Here is an 18,787-nt window from a genome sequence, read left to right on the forward strand (position 1 = left end):
CTCGAGGCACTCGGAAGGTCCCAAGCCGTTCGCGCTGATGCATTGCTATAGCAAGCTCAAAGTGAATGAGAAATGGCGGTTGACGCGCCAGTCGCTGTCCAAGGGGAAGGACGCCATTGATCTGGACGCGCCGCTGGCAACTTCGACAGGGCGTCCTACTGGCAACAAGGCTGCCAAGGCCGCCTTGGCCGACGCTGCGTCGTCTGAGAAGACGCAGGCGTCGATCACGAAATGCCTCGCCGACGTCTCCTCGACCTTTCTCTCCCGCGCCGAAAAGAACGACGAAAGGTGGGCGGAGCTGCTCAAGAGGCAAGAGGAGAAGCTGGAGCTCAAGAAACGCAGGGACGACATGTCCCTGCTGAGAACGTCGACAGAGGGAATGTCTCCGCGGACGCGAGCGGCGCACAACTTCTTCAAAGGCCAGATTCTCGACGACATCGAAGCCAAAATGGCGGCGGCGGACGCGGCGGCCCGGGCAGCGGCATCGGCGGCAGCGGCAGCGCAGCAAGAGCAGGCTGACGCGTCTTCATCGCTACACTGCGTCGGCCTCTGCGTCGGCGACGGAGCAGACGCACCATGCACAGCAACAGGCAGATCGCGATGAGGTCGTCGTGCTCGATGGGCCTGCGTCGACTCAGGATACGACGCCGTCGCCCAACCCCTTCCCCTTCTTCTAATTTGCATGCACCACCGGTCTGTAATATGATCGTGCGCCAGTACTTTGATCGATCGCCGCTACTCTGATCGCGACGAATCGGCGGAAACGATCTCTTTTGAATGCATCTATTTGAATTTCTGATTGGGGGCGGCGTCTGGGGGACGCGGCTGGGGAGCGACATCCCCCAAAGGCGGCACGAACAAAACACGTCCCCCAAACGCTCGATCTGGCGCGGTTTGGGGGACGGTTTGGGGAACGTGACTGGAGATGCTCTTAGCTTGCCTATGGGAAAGGGGTGGCTGTTTAGGATGACAAAGATCATGAACGCTACTAGGCCAGGCCCTCCAACGCTTTCACTTCATAGTCGCCATTCAACCTGCTTGCAACGGAAGCGCCGACCCCTCCAGCGTCGTCATGAGACCAGTAGCCAGCGCCATGGCCAGCGGCCCCAACTCAGGCGCTTCAGATGGACCCGTGGCCGAATCCAAGGGTCTCGCTGGAGCTCATTGACCTGACCAACGACGATGAGGACAAGGCGGCGCTGCCAACGTCGGGGACTAAGGTTTCTATCTTTTTTTCTATTCTTATGCCTTTTTATGTTTTGCCCTATGTATATTATGTTTTCAATATATTCAATCTATTCTATATCTATATCTATATCTATACCTAATAATAAAGGGAGAAGCGTTTCCTCGGTTTGGTCCGTATGAGGTTTCTGCCAAAAAAATTCGTCAACGCTTTTTTTGGGACCGTTTTGCCCTCCCACCAAATCCCGTAATACAACATAATGCCATCATACCGGTTCATTTTTTCTGGCGGTTCTTTCTCCACGGTGCTGGCTCTGTATGGCTCTATCCCGCCTCAAGGTTTCCGTCCTTTGTACGTTTGGTTTCCGATCGCTATGCTACGCGGCGACCGAGGTCTGTTTAGGTCTTTGCATCGGCTACGTTTCCTTGACTCTCTATATATACACGTGACATAGCCACGCTATAGCATCAGGAAGCGATCTCGGCGACTATGTGCTACGCGGCGGCACCTAGACAGGACATCAGGAAACGATCTCGGCGGGGAGGTCGGCGATCCTGTGCTACGCGGCGGCAAGGTCACGAGCGCGATGGCTCCTGCCCCCTGGGTTCCTCGGCCTTTGCCCGTCGCACTCGCTGCTCCACGCGCTAATGACGACGGGTGCTTCGGTGTCGATGCACATCGGGCAGAGCTTCAACAGCAGGCTATGCAGCAGGGGACGGGCGAGCGACATCATATCTTGGAGAGTTAGGAAGAGATAGAGGTGGCTGACGCGCTTGCTCCGTCGGCGGGTTCGTTTGTAGGAGACGGCGGCGAGGCAACGCAGGACGCGGTGGTCGAGCCGCAGGCCGCAGCATGGTTGGGATAGAGATGATACAGGGGATCATGTGCTGGATCACGGGCCGTACTGAGGTTGTTCCTTCATGGAGATCTAGCACGCCAGTCACCTCCGGTTGGCTGGACATCTGCGAGGAGCACAAGGTTGGACGGATCACACTGGACCCGGCCAGCCGGCCTCCCTCCAGGAACTGCCTCCGCGGATCACGCTGGACCTAGCTATCTGCGGTGTCTCGCAGCTCGGCGGCAAGCAGAGTCAACCAAGGCTGAGATGCGCGTGGCGAGCTGCAGCGAACGGTCCATGCCTATGGCGGTGCCGCGCTGCCGGCCGGCCGGCGCCCACGAAACCCATGCCCGGGATGGTTTCGCGCACCGCGAGCTGCAGCCGCCGGACCACACACGGCCATGGTGGCCCCTGTGGCGTAGTTACTCCCCGTGGCCCCTCTTTCACGCCAAGCTGCTCATAGCGCCTGCCCGCGAGAAGCCGAGAACGCAATCTGACGATGCCGACGACCGCAGCCACACTTCAGAGGAGGCGTGGAAAGCCTCTCTCTATCGATGCAAAACGGATACAGAATACGCACGAAAGCAGTGCCATAAACGAGTTCAGCGATGGCTACGGCTATGACTGCGTCTGCAGCTATTGCTGCTGCTGCATGTTGTTCAGCTCGTGGGCAAATTAATCAATTATGCTCTGATTTGTACTGTCCATGAAAAGAACTAGCGCGGACGCTGGCCCTGAGATGGAGCTGCAGAATCTCAAACGGAAGCAGAACTGGAAATCTGCTCCTCTTCCCCGGTCACCCCCTTTCTTTAATTCTTCAATTTTCCTCACGTGGAGTGATGAGATTTGGAGATTGGGATTTGGGCACTAGCAGACAAGAGACTTATCATGTTTGAAAAGAAAATTAGATCTAACTATCAAAAGGTTTCTTCGCGGAGCTTCGTCTGTGTCAGCAGAAATTAGAATCATTTGATTTGACCTGATTGCGACGTGGACTGAAGCTAGCTGTTTTCTACGACACAGTTGTACCAACACTAACAGCCTGATTATTTTTCTTTGCTTCAGTTTTGATTCTGAATTTCAAAGTTGCTGTACCATATTTCTAATTATGAATCTTAGCAAATTCTCTCTGATCAATGGATTTCCATCCAGTTTTGCTAGGCTATGAAATATGAGTTTATATGTACTTTGTGATTGAATAGGGTCAACAGATTGGGCTGGTGTTAAGTGCTTGATATGGAACCAGATAAACACCTTCTGGGTAAATTCACTAATGCTAGCTTCATATAGTACCGTAACAACTTATTATGCTATGTTGCTAAAACAATTTTTGTTTTGTATTTTAAAGTTTTCGTATTTTGCTCTTCCGCAGCAACGCGCGGGCATTGTCCTAGTCTATACCTAATAATAAAGGGAGGATTGTTTCTTTGGTCCAACACTTTTTTGGACCAATTTACCCTCCCACCAACCTTTAAAGTTGGAGAAAATTACCCACCTATGCCACCCATAAGTTAAAAAAAAGTTCTGTCTCCTCGCCCACAAATTCCACCCATATTTATCAATAATCCCTCTCCTCTCCGTGATTCCTACATAAAATATACGTCCCTCACTTTCGACTGTGAGGTGGTTGCCAACGATCATATTGTTCAGAGGCCATGAAGGAGACCATTGATCTGCTAAGCCGCCCACCAGATTGCGATCGTGCGGACTGCCGTAGCCCAATGCAAGATCGCAACTCATATTTATCAATAATCCTTGGTCAGATCGAGCACGGTTCTGCGGCCGGCGAACCGCCTGTCCGTCTCCGCGGCGATTGCCTCCACTAGATCGAGCATAGCGCGGCTGACTCTATGATCCAGTGTGCGCGCCGGGACTTGCCAATGCGGCAGACGAATCGGGAGGCCCGGGAAGGAGCGGCGCGAATACCTGGCCTCCGAACTGATGGCGTCCGGGCGGCCAGTGTCCGCATCTGGAAGTATCTGTGGCAGGATCACTTAAGCACCGTGTACATGTGCGTGGCCAAGGAGTCGTGTGGGTGCAAGTTCGTCCTGATCAACTCGTCTAGCGGAAGCTGCTGTGATGCAGGACTACGAGGACGCGCGCCTGACGCATGATCCAGATATGTGTACAGGGCTACAAAAAGGATGCTGGCTCTTCTTGTGTAATAATACCTTCCGGTGTAAATTGAGTCATAAATATTGATTACAATCTTTGGTTTCAAATTTAATTTATAGACTTATTTCAGAGCGTTATAAAGCACTTTACGTATTGATATATATATCTTCAAGTTTAATGATTATTTTAGGTTAGGTTCTTGCCCTGGCTTCTGATAATCTGTTGTCCTCTAATTAATGCATCTGTCGTAAGAATGTTCTAACTTTAAGGTGACAAAGAAATTCACAATAATCATGTTGCCTGAAATATTGATGTGGCTAAATTGAAGTGTGGTACAACTGCTGGAAATCCGAGGTACACTCAAGGAGGAACCATAGTTCAAGGAGGATGATTTTATGTTTCTATGCGTTTTTGTAGATTTTGCTTTCCCCCGATGCAACGCACGGGCATGTTTCCTAGTCTATACTAAAAGTAAAATAAGAGTGTTTTTCGAGCCACCATGTTAATCCACATATGCTAAGAAAATATAAACCGGTGATACTAATTTTAACGCCTGAGATTAAAATATAAGAAGTGTTACGTACAACAATAAATGTGTACAAAAGTAAACTTATGTCACGTAAGCGCCATACAAAATAAGAGAGCGTAAAAGAAAAAGAGAAAATTACGTTCCCAAGACTTGCACGTTTGGTGATTTAATTTAGTCTAAGATTCAAAAGATCTTTACCAACCGTGCAATGAAGGGACACATTCATATGTACAGATTCTGGGCATATCCGGCCCAGGCAAGGAAAAGAATCTCCATGCTATATATACATTGTGTAGAGTCTGAGAAAAACATGCTACTAAATGAAGCAAGCATCGGATATTCTATAATCAGTAGTGCCCAAATCGTGTCTCCATAGGATTCTAACAGTCTCTAGGAAGAATTACGTACCTAAATGAAACTGTGTAATATGTGCCAGGTTGACACGTTTTATGTTTAATATATCTATCAAATAATATATATGAAACGAAACCTTGCTAGGCACATGAGAGAAAAAATAAAATGAACTTTGGTTTTAGAGACTTAAATCATAATCGGTCAGGTAAATTAGTTCCTAGGGAGGCCGAATTTTTTGTTTGAACTGGATAAGTCTCAAATGAAACAATTCAACTCTTTCTTTGAACTAGACCGTCCAAAATTAAAATTGACTTATGTTTTCTCCTTCCTCCATTTAATTCTGAAACGTTTTTGCAAATAAGTGGTAATTGATACTCCTATATAGGAAAACCTCAAATGTAGCCCAGGCTACATGTAGCCTGGGTTTGTTTTTTTTTCAAACTTTAAAACTTTTGATTTCAAAGTTTATAAAATTTTGAAAAAAAATATTTGGACGTAGAGAATGTAGATATTATCGGTGTGTAAATTCTCAGATTGAAATACATCATATATTACCTTCAGCAAAAATAACAAAGTCTCACAAAATAACAAAATCTAGATTTTAGTGTACTGTTAATTACTATTCACCAATGCTGAAATCAAGATTTATTATTTTTGCTTAGCCCAAAATATAACATATTTCAATCTAAAAATTTACACACTTGAATATTACAATATTATCTACGTCACAATATTTTTTAATTTTTTTTTAACATGTTTAAAATAAAATTTTCATATGTTCAAAAAGTGACCTACATAACTGGTGCTACAAAAGTCCATGTACCTCCTATCTATATATAAATATGTAGTCTAATATATTTACACGGTGACCTTATGTCTTGCGAGAGTTATAATCCGTTAGGTAAATAATTGGTTCCTAGGGATATATAAGAGGACGATATTATTCCTGTACTGGGATATTTGGCAAATGTTTGAATTGTAGCTTCCCGCGCGATGCAATCTAGACTACCAAATGAAATCTGGGCGTCCGTTGTTTTTCAAGAAAAAAGTAAAAAATATATAGTTATCGAGCCCCACGGGAATTTATCCTGGAAATTTAAGAAATTCCTCAGATGTGTCCTAACGCTTACATTCGAGGCCCATAAAATATGTTTTTCTTTGATCTGTACGTGTTTTCGATGAAAGATCTTAATATTTTCCTAATAGTTTATTATCTCCATCAGAATATTTCCCCCTTGCTAACCCTATCTTTCTTTTTGATGAGAAGGTTAACAACCGCATAGTACAAGTCCGTCATGAAAAAAAGAGGAAAGGATAGTGTGACACTAGAAAGAATTTATCCCTTTTGCCAAAGGAAAAAAATACTACCTTCGTCCAAAAATAAATGTCTTAGTTTTATGTAAATTCGTATGTATTTAGTCATATTTTAGTTGTAAATACATCTGTATCTATAGAAAGATGAGACATTTACAATTGGTGGGATGTAGTATATTTTTGTCTTCCACACAAGTAGGTTTAGTATCAGCTGCCGAAATGAAATAACAAAAAGAGGTACAAGCATGCACGTCCTGACCCTTAGAAGGAAACCATAGTATCCGACTTCTTAGAAATTTTAATTTTTAATTCATAAAAATGTATATAAGAGTTGTGCTTTTCATTTTAAAGACATTGAATTTATATTAGTTGAGCCCAAAATAATTAGAAACTGTAGAACCACAAAAGATCGTAGATCTCTGAATCGAGCTTGACATTATTTCTTAAGTTTGAATCATGAATTAGACAATGGATTATGTATACTAATCTGGCAACATAAGACACGTGGTCATGTATAGCAAAACAAATTAGTCAATCCATGAGTAACTTTGGATTAATTCAATGACATGAGAGTTGTGAGATAGTAGTAGAATATGGAGACAAATAGCCGGTTATTTGTAAATAACGGGTCAATAAAACTAAAAGAACAATCAGTGTTAATTTTTATTTAAATTAGCAATGGTGCATATACAATCCAATAGATTCATATATTATTTTGTTATCAAACGATACAGATTTGCAATGCTTATTATTATAAAAGAGTACAATAATGTAATTTGGTAATACTTTATTTGGGAGTGGCATTATAAAATTTTGATATCTATATTTCATCGCACTTTTGAATTCTATTTTTATTAAGTGATAATACATTAGCTATGCTACTACTATCAATATTACTAATAATAACAAGTAGTAATTACCATAAAAACAAATGGTCAAAATAACACCTTCACTAATGTGTCCATGTCTAAAATGATGCATATTTAACATTTATAGAACAAGTGTCTACTTTCAAATCACTAAGAATGATGCCCTCGCATTGCGAGGGCCACTATGCTATTTTTATGTAAAATAGAAATGGGTCTTTTTTGCTGGATCCAGCCCTACCGAAATGGATAAGCAAAAAACAACCTGCCCCTAGACCTGACCCAACAGAGCAATACATTTTATGTTTAAAATAGGTCTGGGGCCGCTTGAGCTAGAGATGCCCTAACATGTTACATGTACGGAGTATATCATCTACCTCTTTCCTTTAATTTTCTTATGCGAAAAGCTCAAAGTCTAGGCTGTCGTTGATCAAGCTCCCATACTAGTATTGATCCATACTGTAGCAGCATGCACGCATGCATGGAATGCACCATTCAATCAGCCTCGCCTGGTTCTGTTGGCTCAGGTGTCGCAGTCACCTGAAGCAAGAGTTCAAGAGAAGAGCAACTGTGCCTCACCTGGCACTTGACTCAAGTTCACAGCTGCAGCGCAAGGGAGACGACGACATACATACGTATACGCGGCGGCTTCTGTTCGCACGTGGGCCGGGGTTCGGCGCCCGTACGTACGGCTTTCGTTTGCTATAACAAACAATCCCAGGCACAATAGGGGGCCACCTGTGATCAGAAGCTGTCCATTAGCTGCTTGTCCTGGATTACCTACTTGCAGCGCGCGAGGGGCGGCTGGGTACATCACTGTACACATGTGTGCAAATGCTAATCCATCGGCATCAGCCTATTATCGATCTGGAGGGGCCAACAAGCCAAAGGCATTAGACAACGAGATATTTCACAAGGTAGTGTGAAATTCATGTATGTTGTTATCAATTTTAGGACGATTTTGCCTATTAATGGCCAATCTGTTTGGAGCTAGAAAGTTTCCCCAAAGATTCATTTTTTTTCCTTTAGCTGTTGTCAACATCTGTGGGTCTCATAAGGCGGAATATTCATTCAGTGGGAGGCGTCGTTCCCGTCGACAACGAGATGCCTGTGGTGACTTCGTCAATTTCAAGATTCAATCCGTCGGCTCAGTCTTCCGGAGGTGCTCATAGGGGTAGGATGTGCGTGTCTGCGTTCATAGGGGTGAGTGTATGTGCGCGTATGTGAGTGTCTGCGTTTATACTGTGTTTCTCAAAAAAAGGGAGCCTCACTAGAGATAACCTTGTTAAAAGATAGTCAAGTATTACTAAACCGCCACCTATACCTAGCCATGGGTGGCCAAATCCGAAAGTTCTGGGCCAGATCTGGTCGGACTGTGCCATCGGTCAATGTTCGGGCTTATTTTTTTTAGCCCGGACGGTGTATTATGTTGGGCTCGAGCCTGGTAAGGTACAACAAAAGGTGGGCCCAAGGAGTGTTGGGCTTTTCCTCTATTTGGTTGTACTTGGGCCAGATTTTCCAACTCTATAGTCAAACCGGGCAAGCCTTGTGTCTGATTTTTCAACCTAAAAGTAGGATAGTGCCAGGCTCCGACCGAGATATTCCGCAGCGGGATTTTTTAGGCCCGGCATGACCCAAGGTATGCCTAGATTTATCGCAACCCATATTTGTTGAAAATATCCCGAGCTACCATCTTCAAATGGTTGGATAAGTCCAACGACGCTCGTGCCTCCGCGGGTGGAGAAAAGACCACATATCCGGGCAAAATATGGCATGTCCTAATCACTTTGCTTTACATTCATAGATGCATGATGTTCCAATCGAAATGTTTGTAAACATGCACAAGTGTGCCTACGGATTCAAAGTTTAAGCGCAATTTTCTCAAACCATTTATCTAAACTAGGTTGTGGGTGCGTTCATAGAAGCAAGTGTATGCACGTATTTTTGGGCATCTACGTCTATACTGTTCATGCATGCATGAACACCCCCTACATGGAGATGGCATACCTGAATTTACCTTAGATTAGTCACAATGGGGAGTATCATATAGTAGTATCATGCATATGATACTAGTGTACGATATTATCTTCACAATGCATAGTATCATGTAGTAGTATCATATGTTACATGTATTTAGTGATTTATAGAATCTCAATACAAAAGTGTGTACAAGATCTGTTTGGCATTAATTTTTCTAGTTCTATGTGCTATGATACGGTATCTATCTATGATACCACTATCATCTCTTTCATCATTGATATGACATATCAGCATTTTGCGTGCATGTAGTGCATGATACTACTTATGATATTGTCATTGTGAGTAATCTTAGCTTATTAGAATCTACAGTTACACAATTTGTGCTAGGATGTTGGTACAAATTTTGATATGCATGCAACGGAGGATTTTTGTTTTTCAAGAGGACCAGTAAGAAAGACTAAGTTAATCACACAATGATTGACAAAATCCAAGCCTCATCCTAGAACTATATACTCTTGGTCCCTCAAGTGTAAAAATCAGTCCAATCTGAAAGAACTTCCACAATGGCGTTTTGATTGTTTTGTGCACTTAAAAGCCTAGCTAGCACAAAATATGGAAACCTAACCAAGGAAAAATATTTTATAACTCCCATAAGGAGTAGCCTAATTAATGAAGATCTTTTGAGCAGCTCGGCTAATTTAACGATTTTAAGAAAAAGAATCGGGGGAAATATTTAAGATGTCAATTTTAAAATGTGGGAACTATTCTCTTTAAGAAATAAAAAAATTACATGGTAGTAATACTTTTTCAGAAAAAAAAGTGTACAAGCAGACACGAGAAAGTTTAAATTATATGAAATAGAAACTATGAGAATAGTATGTAAAGGTCAAGAAATAGAAAGCTTCGAATAGTCAAGAAAACATATTGAGATTTCTCATAATTTGAGTATGACATAAAAACATAGAAGAGATAAACCTTTGAATTAATTAAAAAATCCATCGGTTTTCTCTAACACTTGGTACTGAACTCATATGCTATTTTTGGTCACGAGAATATTGAGTAACCTTTTATATAGTAGTAGAATATCTTATTAAGACTAGAATGTCTCATTTTTTTTACAATCTTTCTTTCTTGGGGTACGATTATACTTTGCAATTGAGCTTCGAAATCAACATTTTAAGAGCTTGGAGTCAATATTTGGGCAGGTGATGGCCCGCTCAAAACACCTCGAGCGATTGCCAAACTGATGAAGCACTCCACTCTGTTTGTACGGTTCCCGAGAGGGCGCGCGACGACGCATACGCGCGCATGGGCGGTTGACTAATGGAGGCGCCCGAGGTTGGAGCCGAGCGCGGCGTCGCGTTGCGCTCCGTGGAATCCCCGTCACGAGCACGGGAAGCCGATCGATCGAGTGGGCTGCCGTCCAGTCGCTCACTTCCCGTCGTGTCACCAGTGATGCTTTCCCAGTCTGCAGGGCGCGGTGGATCGAGCTATGCATTCCATTTCGGTAGATCCGATGGATGGATGAATGAGACTATTGATTCGGTGTTTCGGCCTGTGTGTTCGGCTTTGCCATGTTCCACATTTCCGTGATTGGTTTGCAATGCTCTCATTTGCTTAGAGCAACTCTAACAGAGCCCGTAAATCCCGCCGGAACCGAACTTTTCCGGCGGATTTACGGGTTCGGGAACTGGCGCAGATCATCGCCCGAAAAAGTGGGCCGGCCCGAATCGAAAGTTCGGAGGCCCGAGAAATTCCCCGCACAGCCCCTATTAAAAGGGTTCGCGGAGGGGAGTTCGGTTCGGAAACCCTACTCCCCTCCCGCCGCTCCTCTCCCGCCGCCGTAGCCCGCCGCCGCTCCGACGAGCAATCCCGGGCGCTCGGACGCCGCTCCGCCGCTACGGCCACCACCCCGCCATCCGAAATGACGCGTGCAACACGCGTGGGTAGGGGCGGCGGCCGATCCGGCGTCGGAAGGGCAAGTCGCCGTCCCCGGCGCATGGAAGCGGGCCGCCGCAAGTGGCCGGAGCCGATGGTGCGCCACCTTCAAGCGCGCGCGAGGCGGGCTGCGGAGGCGCAGCACTGCGGCCGGGGAAGCGGAGGAGCCCCTCGCCGCCGGCGGTGCATCCGCCGCCGCCGCCGTTGTTCCCCGAGCGGCGACGACGACGATGCAGACGGACCGCCTCGCTCGCGGGCGCCTCACAAGGCGGCAATCGAGCTGGCAGCCCTCGTCGTCCCCTAGCAACCGGCGGCGTCGAAAAACCCTCCGCCGCCGCCCGGTGACAGTATAGTCGCCGGGAAATTTAATTTCTAGTCTAATTAGGCCCGTAGTACGTAATTTAGGTCCAATGCGGTTGTATTTTGCCACTATTTAGTGTGAATTATGATCGAAGTAAGGTTGATCGGATGAAATCGACTGCAATCCCCGTCGATAGATTTCCCGCGTCGTTTGATTTTCACGAGTACGGTTTGGATTTACAGTTTCTGTTCTGCGCCGTGCCCAAATGCTCTCTCAATTCGTTTTACGGGAGACTGAACTCCATTTTTTCGGTTCGGACGAATACGGACTCTGTTTGAGATGCTCTTATGCGGGAGTTTCACTTAAACTGAAATCCTGCTCTCCAACTACCAATTTCAGTCGGTCTAAAACGACGCCCTCTGGCCTCTGCACTGCTCAGTGCTGGTGAGGAGAGTAGCTGAGTAGGTAAGCTAGCACGCGTGGCATGTAACTTAGGTAAAGGTACGTCTGGAACGGCAGTGCCAAAGCTGTCAAAATAAATAACAACATCAGTATCGTCTGAAGGTTTTTCTTTTCACTTCGATCGAGTCAATGACCAAAAAAGCATGTATGCTCAGTTTAAACTACACATTCTGCATCTAAAGTAAATAAATGCGAGCCTTTCTAGAATGCCATAGCGAAAACTTGCTCATGATAGACTGCCCCACCGACGCTGGGTTATGTTATGTAGCCACCCCGTTGGCAATATTCCGTGTCGATATAACTCGATATGAACTGAAAGGGTAGAACTGCAGGTCGAATCCATCTCGATGAACTGAATCGTGCATGCATGCTAGATGCTACAACGGCATCAGCTACTACCATAATTCATAGCTTCATACCCATGATCATTTGAGATGAAGGTCCCCATGACGAGTCAGTACTGCAACCGCAGTATATTATTGTGATTGAGAAAAATTGCGTGTCCGTGTCCGTGTCCGGCACTGTCTGAGACTCAGGTACAGCACCGCTTTTGTACGATTCGGAAAAGAGAGCACTTGGATACATTAACCTACGGGTGGACCAACGGTGATCACGCGGAATGTCGGATGCAGGGTCCACCTGCGTGCGCCTCCTCAGAGCATCTCCACTCGTCCCCCCGAACAGGCCCCCGGCGAGCGTTTTTTCCATCCGGACGGCGTAATTCGGTCCAGTCGCGCCCCCGGTTCCTCGTTTTCGTCCGGATTTGGGCCTAAATTCATCCGGCGATCCCACGACATCCCCGGCCCCCCGGGGAGCGCTCGGGGACTCCGGACGAAACGAAAGCGCGCGAAACGGCGAGGAAACTTCCCGCGCGTCTGGTGGCCCCAACTTGTCGGCGAGAGAAACCGATCGTCGTCCTCATCGCATCGTCTTCCGCGCGCTGTAAAGCTCGCCGCCGGTCTGCATTCGCCGCCACGCGGCGAGTTAATGTCGTCGTCTTCCGCGCACGCATCGTCTTCCGCGCGCACTAAAGGCCGTCGGCCACGCCGCGCGGACGCGTCGCAATCCACGCGGCATTTAATCCCCGCGCCAGCCACGCCTATATACGCCGGTCCGCTCGCCGCGAGGCGTACCCCGTGCTCCACTCTCCCTCCACTCTCCCTCTACTCTCAAGATGGCGTTCTACGACGACGACAGCGCAGCCAACAACGGCTTCCCCCGCCGGTCGCTCCACGCGTGGGAGGGGCACCTCCTCCACCAGGCGGGGTACCCCTGCCCGCCGGACATGAGGCCTCCCGGAGGCGGCTGGCGGCTAAGTGCTGGCGGCGTTCCAATACCGCCGCCGCCGCGGGGCCATGCCCTCGACGTCGCCATCGAGGAGGCGAGGATGACGATGACCGACGAGGAGCGCGCCGACCCGCGCCACCACCCCGACAACTACACGCGGTGGAACTCCTACTTCCTCCAGCGGTGGGAGCGGAGTCGGCGGCCTACGACGGCCCGCCGCCTCGCTGCGCGCAACAACGCCGCGGGCCGCCGACGGTGGTGGAGCGCGCGGAAAGGACGTTGGCGAACGTCCTCGCGCACATCGAGGCGGCAACTACCGGTGCTCACGATGCCCCTCTATCGGCATCGAGGGCATCGGCGAGCCGCCGTCGGGGAAGCGTCGCGCCCACGGCGCATGGCTGCCGGCTCGTCGTCTTCGGATCGGCGTCAAGGTCATCCTTGGCGCCGGTGAAGAGGAGGAGGCGACGTCGCCTTCGACGCCGGTGCGCGTCAAGAAGGAGCCGGCGTCTCCGCCGGCGACCGCAGGGCGCAGCTAGCCGGCGCCTCGTCATCCGAGAACAGCTTCCGCGCCGCAGAGCGGCCGAAGAAGACGAAGAAAGAGGCCGCCGCAAGCCGCCTCGCCGAGGAGGAGGCGAAGCGCGCGGAGGACGCCGCCATGGCGGAGGCGATCGCGGTCGTCGCACGACATGGAGGAGGAGAAGCGCGCGGACGACGCCGCATCGATCGGGCAGCGATCGCGGCGCCAGAGGCGGAGCGACGGCGGCGGGCTGCCGGACTCGGCCGCCGCACGCCAACTCGCCGCCCGCGCCGCTCCAACCGCCAACGACGATGTCGCGCGGTACCGCCGTCTGCGACACCTCCATCCGGCGTCGTTGTCCCCGTCGTCGACCTCGAGTCCTCCGACGACGGCGGTACAAGCCATCCCCGGTGGGGAGACGCCGGCGGGCAGCGGCTCAAAGCCGCGCAGCCGAAGGCCAACGACGACGGCTCCGACGACGACGGCGACGGCGACTACACGGTGTTCTACCGCCATTTGGGCATGTAGAGCGCCGTGTTTTAAAATTAGCGTTTGAATTCCCCTAGCCGAATTCGAAATATAGTCGAATTCGGCCTCTATGTATGAACTCCTCCCGTAATGTAATAAATATCATTAAATTTAGTCTATATTCACCCGTTTTTAGCCGTAGTTTGTCAAGTTTCCGTTTTTTAAATTCGCATCGTCGACTTCGCCTGGGCACGCGGCTGGGAAACTACTACTCCCCACGCCAAATCTTCCTCCAATCCGGACGAAAATTTCGCCGGATTTGGGCGTGGGGAGCGCCAACGAGTGGGGATGCTCTCATACTCGCGAAGATAAGTCATTTCATACTGTACTCGGACTGTTGGTGTGAGACGTCTAACTGGCCGTAACTTGACATCGCCGTTAGCATGCTCCTACATTATTCTGGCATGGATACCCACGGCATACTCCTACATTATTCTGGCATGGATGGGGTACATATGTACTTGAATATATGTCTGATCTGGTGATGTACAGTTTGTATATTGTTGGGTCAACCGTGTTTGAATGAATGTCTTTGTGCTGCAAAGTACAGTAAACAGGAACCGATGTGCATGGATTAGTGCACCATGATTAATTGACCATCGCGCGCATGTGCACATGCATCTTCATTTTCAATTGCCAAATCACAAGGCCACCCACATGACACATGTAGACGGCAGGCATAATCAAGTGCGTATGTGGAGGAATCCGGGGGTGCTTGTCTTTGTCCGGTTCTCTTTTTACCCTGGGCCATCCATCCATCCATTGGTGGATCCTGATCAGCCGTGACTCCTGAGCCTGGCCGTTCGGACACCACCCATGACGACGCCCAACCTGTTTCTGTTTGATAGAGTTTTCAAATTTTGAAACGCATGCATGCAGTCCGTGGATGGGCAACCATGTACGCAGCACACTGCTTGCAAAATTCCACTGGGCCAAACGAGCGAAAACAGTTCCATCATGCATCTACCGTACCGGCGATTGGGGATCTGAAACTCGATCGGTCGCCCTTTTCCCATCACCCCTCTGAGTGGATCTTCTGAGCCGAGAGAATTGGGTGGATTTTACTCCATTTTTGTCTCTGCATTTCGTGGGGTTTTGCGCATGCACGGATGCACCCAATCTCAATTTTCCTTTTTCTTTTTTAATTTTGAGGGCCGGGACGATCCCATATCCAGCCACCATGATTGATGCTGCCGAGCTTGCTGCAACAATGCCATCATGCCGCTAATCTTTCTTGGAGTAGCTATCGATCGCTTCCAGTCAAGCCTCCGTGTCTCACGTCGCTGCCGGCCTGCCGCCGTGCCGCGGCTACCTGCATGCTATGCATTAAGACTGCTCATAGTGGGAGTAACTTAGGTAGTAATATCACACATTTCAAGGTGTTTTGGTGACATGGCATAGCAATAAATGAAGAAAGAGAGGGATGTGGTAACTAGCTATGTTACCATAACATCACACACCCCAAGATAAAATGAGTGTACAAACTAATAAATGAGGCTTTGCATGATACCATCTCTAAGTTACTTTCCACTATGAAGGTAGTAACATGAACTAGTAACTTATGCATGACATCACCTTATGTTACTCCCCACTATAAGCAGCCTAACATAGCCAGCGAAGCAGCAGCACCTGCCTGCTGCCGAGGCTCGAGCTCCCATTCGCTGTGCTGCTTTCGAGCGCACGAGTTTGATCGAATAAAGGTTCGATGAAGAGTGCTGTGCCTGTACTGGGTGTACTGGCTGAGCCGGCCAGATGCTGCACTGCTGCCGCCCTGTTCGTGTTGCCGACACGACTGCACGGCAGGCACTTGCGCGGAAAATAGGGAGCGTGTCCGTGTGCATTGGTACAACCTATGACGAGGAAATGCTGTACAGGGACGAACTTTGCATCGTCCTCGACCGAGAGCACGGCCAAGTTTTCGTCGTGCTGCTGATTATTGGCGCACATCGACGTTGAAAGGTGGGGGATTTGATCTGGTGCGTATCTCTTGTTCTGATAATCTGATGTACTACGTACGTTCAGTACCATGCTCGATTACATATTCACGTGCATGCATCCATAATTCCATATGCATGTTTGAATTCTTACTACTATCATGGATGCTTTTTATTATAAGCTGCGGCTGTTCATTCAGTTAGGAGCCTGCTGTGGCGCGATTTAGATTCCAGAGTAAAGCTTTCATTGTTTGGATAAATTGGATTCCTTTCCTCACTAAAGCTTTCATTTGCTAACGATTTTCAGACTAGCAATCTATTCGAGACAGTCTAACTTCGTAATAAATGTAGGAACACATACCGATCAACGCTTATGGAAAACTAAAAGAATTTTTTTACAAGCTTTACAGTAGGTTTGCCCACTGCACTTTTTATTTTTTTATTATAGTATAATAAAAAAAAAGTACTGTACACCTGTAAAAGAAGAAAAAAACAAAAAACAACTAATTACGCAAAGTTCCGCATCCAAATCCTCATCCTAGAATAAGATTTCCTTGTTGCCTTGTGAAGGAGTAGATCCATTTCATTCTTGGAAATTCTTCGGCACTTGTAGAGATTTGGCTCTAAAACCATTTGAACATGAAATCATTCCTCATAGTTCAAATAGCCCATCAAACTAGCATAATTATTTCCAAGGAAAAAGGCGGTCCAACAACCCTCTTGAGACCGTCAACGAAGTCATTAACATGAGTATGTCACACAGTATTGGCTGGAGAGATCCAAGAGGGACAAATATACTGCCAACACATGGTGGCATAAGGACAAGTAAAATACAGATGACTGTGAGCCTCCAGTAGCGATCCATTACACATTGGATAGGAATAACCAGCCAGGAAAAATCTGTTCACTGGAGAAGTTGTCTCGTGTTTAGTCTGCTTGGATAAGCAGCCAGAAGAACATTTGTGCTTCAATTGGCGGCACATTTTCGATATCTATTGAAGAAATGGATTGACAATGCCTTGTTCCATAGCCAATTTATAAGTTGCCGACACTTTAAACAAATCATCACTACCAAATCCCAACCATCTAGCATGACCATTGGAAACATGAAGGCTATCAAGAATATCCTGGAGTTGTCGAAGCTCAGCAAAAGCCTTAGTGGAGAGAGGTAAGTCAAAGTGATCTACAAGTGATTCCAAGGACTTGACCTGAAGAATAGAAACATCATCATCCTTGGAGAAGGAGAAAATGTGTGGAAGCGTCCTTTCCAAATGATCTGAAGTCCGCTTATCATGCCAAAGAAGAATAAAGGTACCAATTATATTTATAACACCAAAACCTCCTTTATCCTTGGGGTGAGAGGCAAGCTCCCAAGTAGCTAAAGGGGTACTCTTTACATCAAGATATTTATTTCTCCAAAGACAGTGACCCATTGATAAACCTTGAGAGTATTTAAATAGAAAGTGGGCAATGAAGGCAAAACAGAATTGGCAAGTCTAAGCTTGTCTCCATAACTGAGATACGTGGAGCATGCATAGAGTCTTCTTTCAGCACTAACGAGTAGAGGGCATGAAGAATTCTTTTCTGAGCTTGGTAGTGTTCAAGTGCAGTCTAAGATAAGTAGAGGCAAGGTTTCTTTCTGACACTGAAGTGCTTCCAAAAAAATAGACACTTTATCTCAACAATGTTCGATTTGCCACACTTGCATCTCCAAATCGATGGAGAAGGTTTTCAAGAAGTTCATGTGGGCTTCGGCAGGGAGAATAATAATTGTATCATCAACATACTAAATTATTGGATAGTCTAGAGAGCTTGTCAGGGAAAGTGACCTAGTTAGATCACTCTGATTCATAGAATGATTGACAATAGTTTGAAGAAAATCTGCAACAAGAACAAAAAGCAAAGGGGAAAGGGTGAAAGACAATCTTGAATGGTTCTTGACTTAATGAAGCCATATTGATTAGCATGGGTCAGCTGCATGATTACTTTCTTTAGCCTATTTGCCACTAATTTGGTACTAATTTTGAGTCTACAATCTAGAAGTGATATTGACCTATAATCATTCTTGACTATTGGCCAACATTTTCTTAGAAATTCAGCATTGAATCCATCAGGTTCAGGAGATTTGTTGCTTGGAAAATCATGTAGTACATCGTGAATATCCTTATGGGTAAAGCGCATCTCAAGGAAAGACAGTTCAACTGAATTACCCCAGAAAGATCTCTTGTTGAAGTCATTGGTGGTGGGTTCAGAAGTACCAAGCCTAGCCTTCGAGGCTTCAAGAAAAAGACCAACCTTTCCTTCATGGAAAATATTAGAGACACCATCACTGGAAATGAGTGTGGCAATGTGGTTTTTTTCTTTTCCAAACACTAGCTAAAGAGTAAAGAATTTGAAATTGGAATCCCAAGGGTAACTCAGTTAATCTTTCCTCTTTGCTTCCAGTAGGCCAACCGTTGGTCGAGAAGACGAACAAGATGAGCCTTGAGAGTAGATATCAACCTCGCCTCTCTTTGAGTTACGACTCTATAATTCTCCACGCTATCATAGCATTATGAAGTAATGTAGGTGTCTAACTTGCATTTTTGTTTTTTTATTTCCCCAGTTTTCTAGATGTCATTTATTATTATTTTCCTAC

Source organism: Lolium perenne, chromosome 4 (genome assembly GCF_019359855.2).
Source record: "Lolium perenne isolate Kyuss_39 chromosome 4, Kyuss_2.0, whole genome shotgun sequence".
NCBI classification, from domain to species: Eukaryota; Viridiplantae; Streptophyta; class Magnoliopsida; order Poales; family Poaceae; genus Lolium; species Lolium perenne.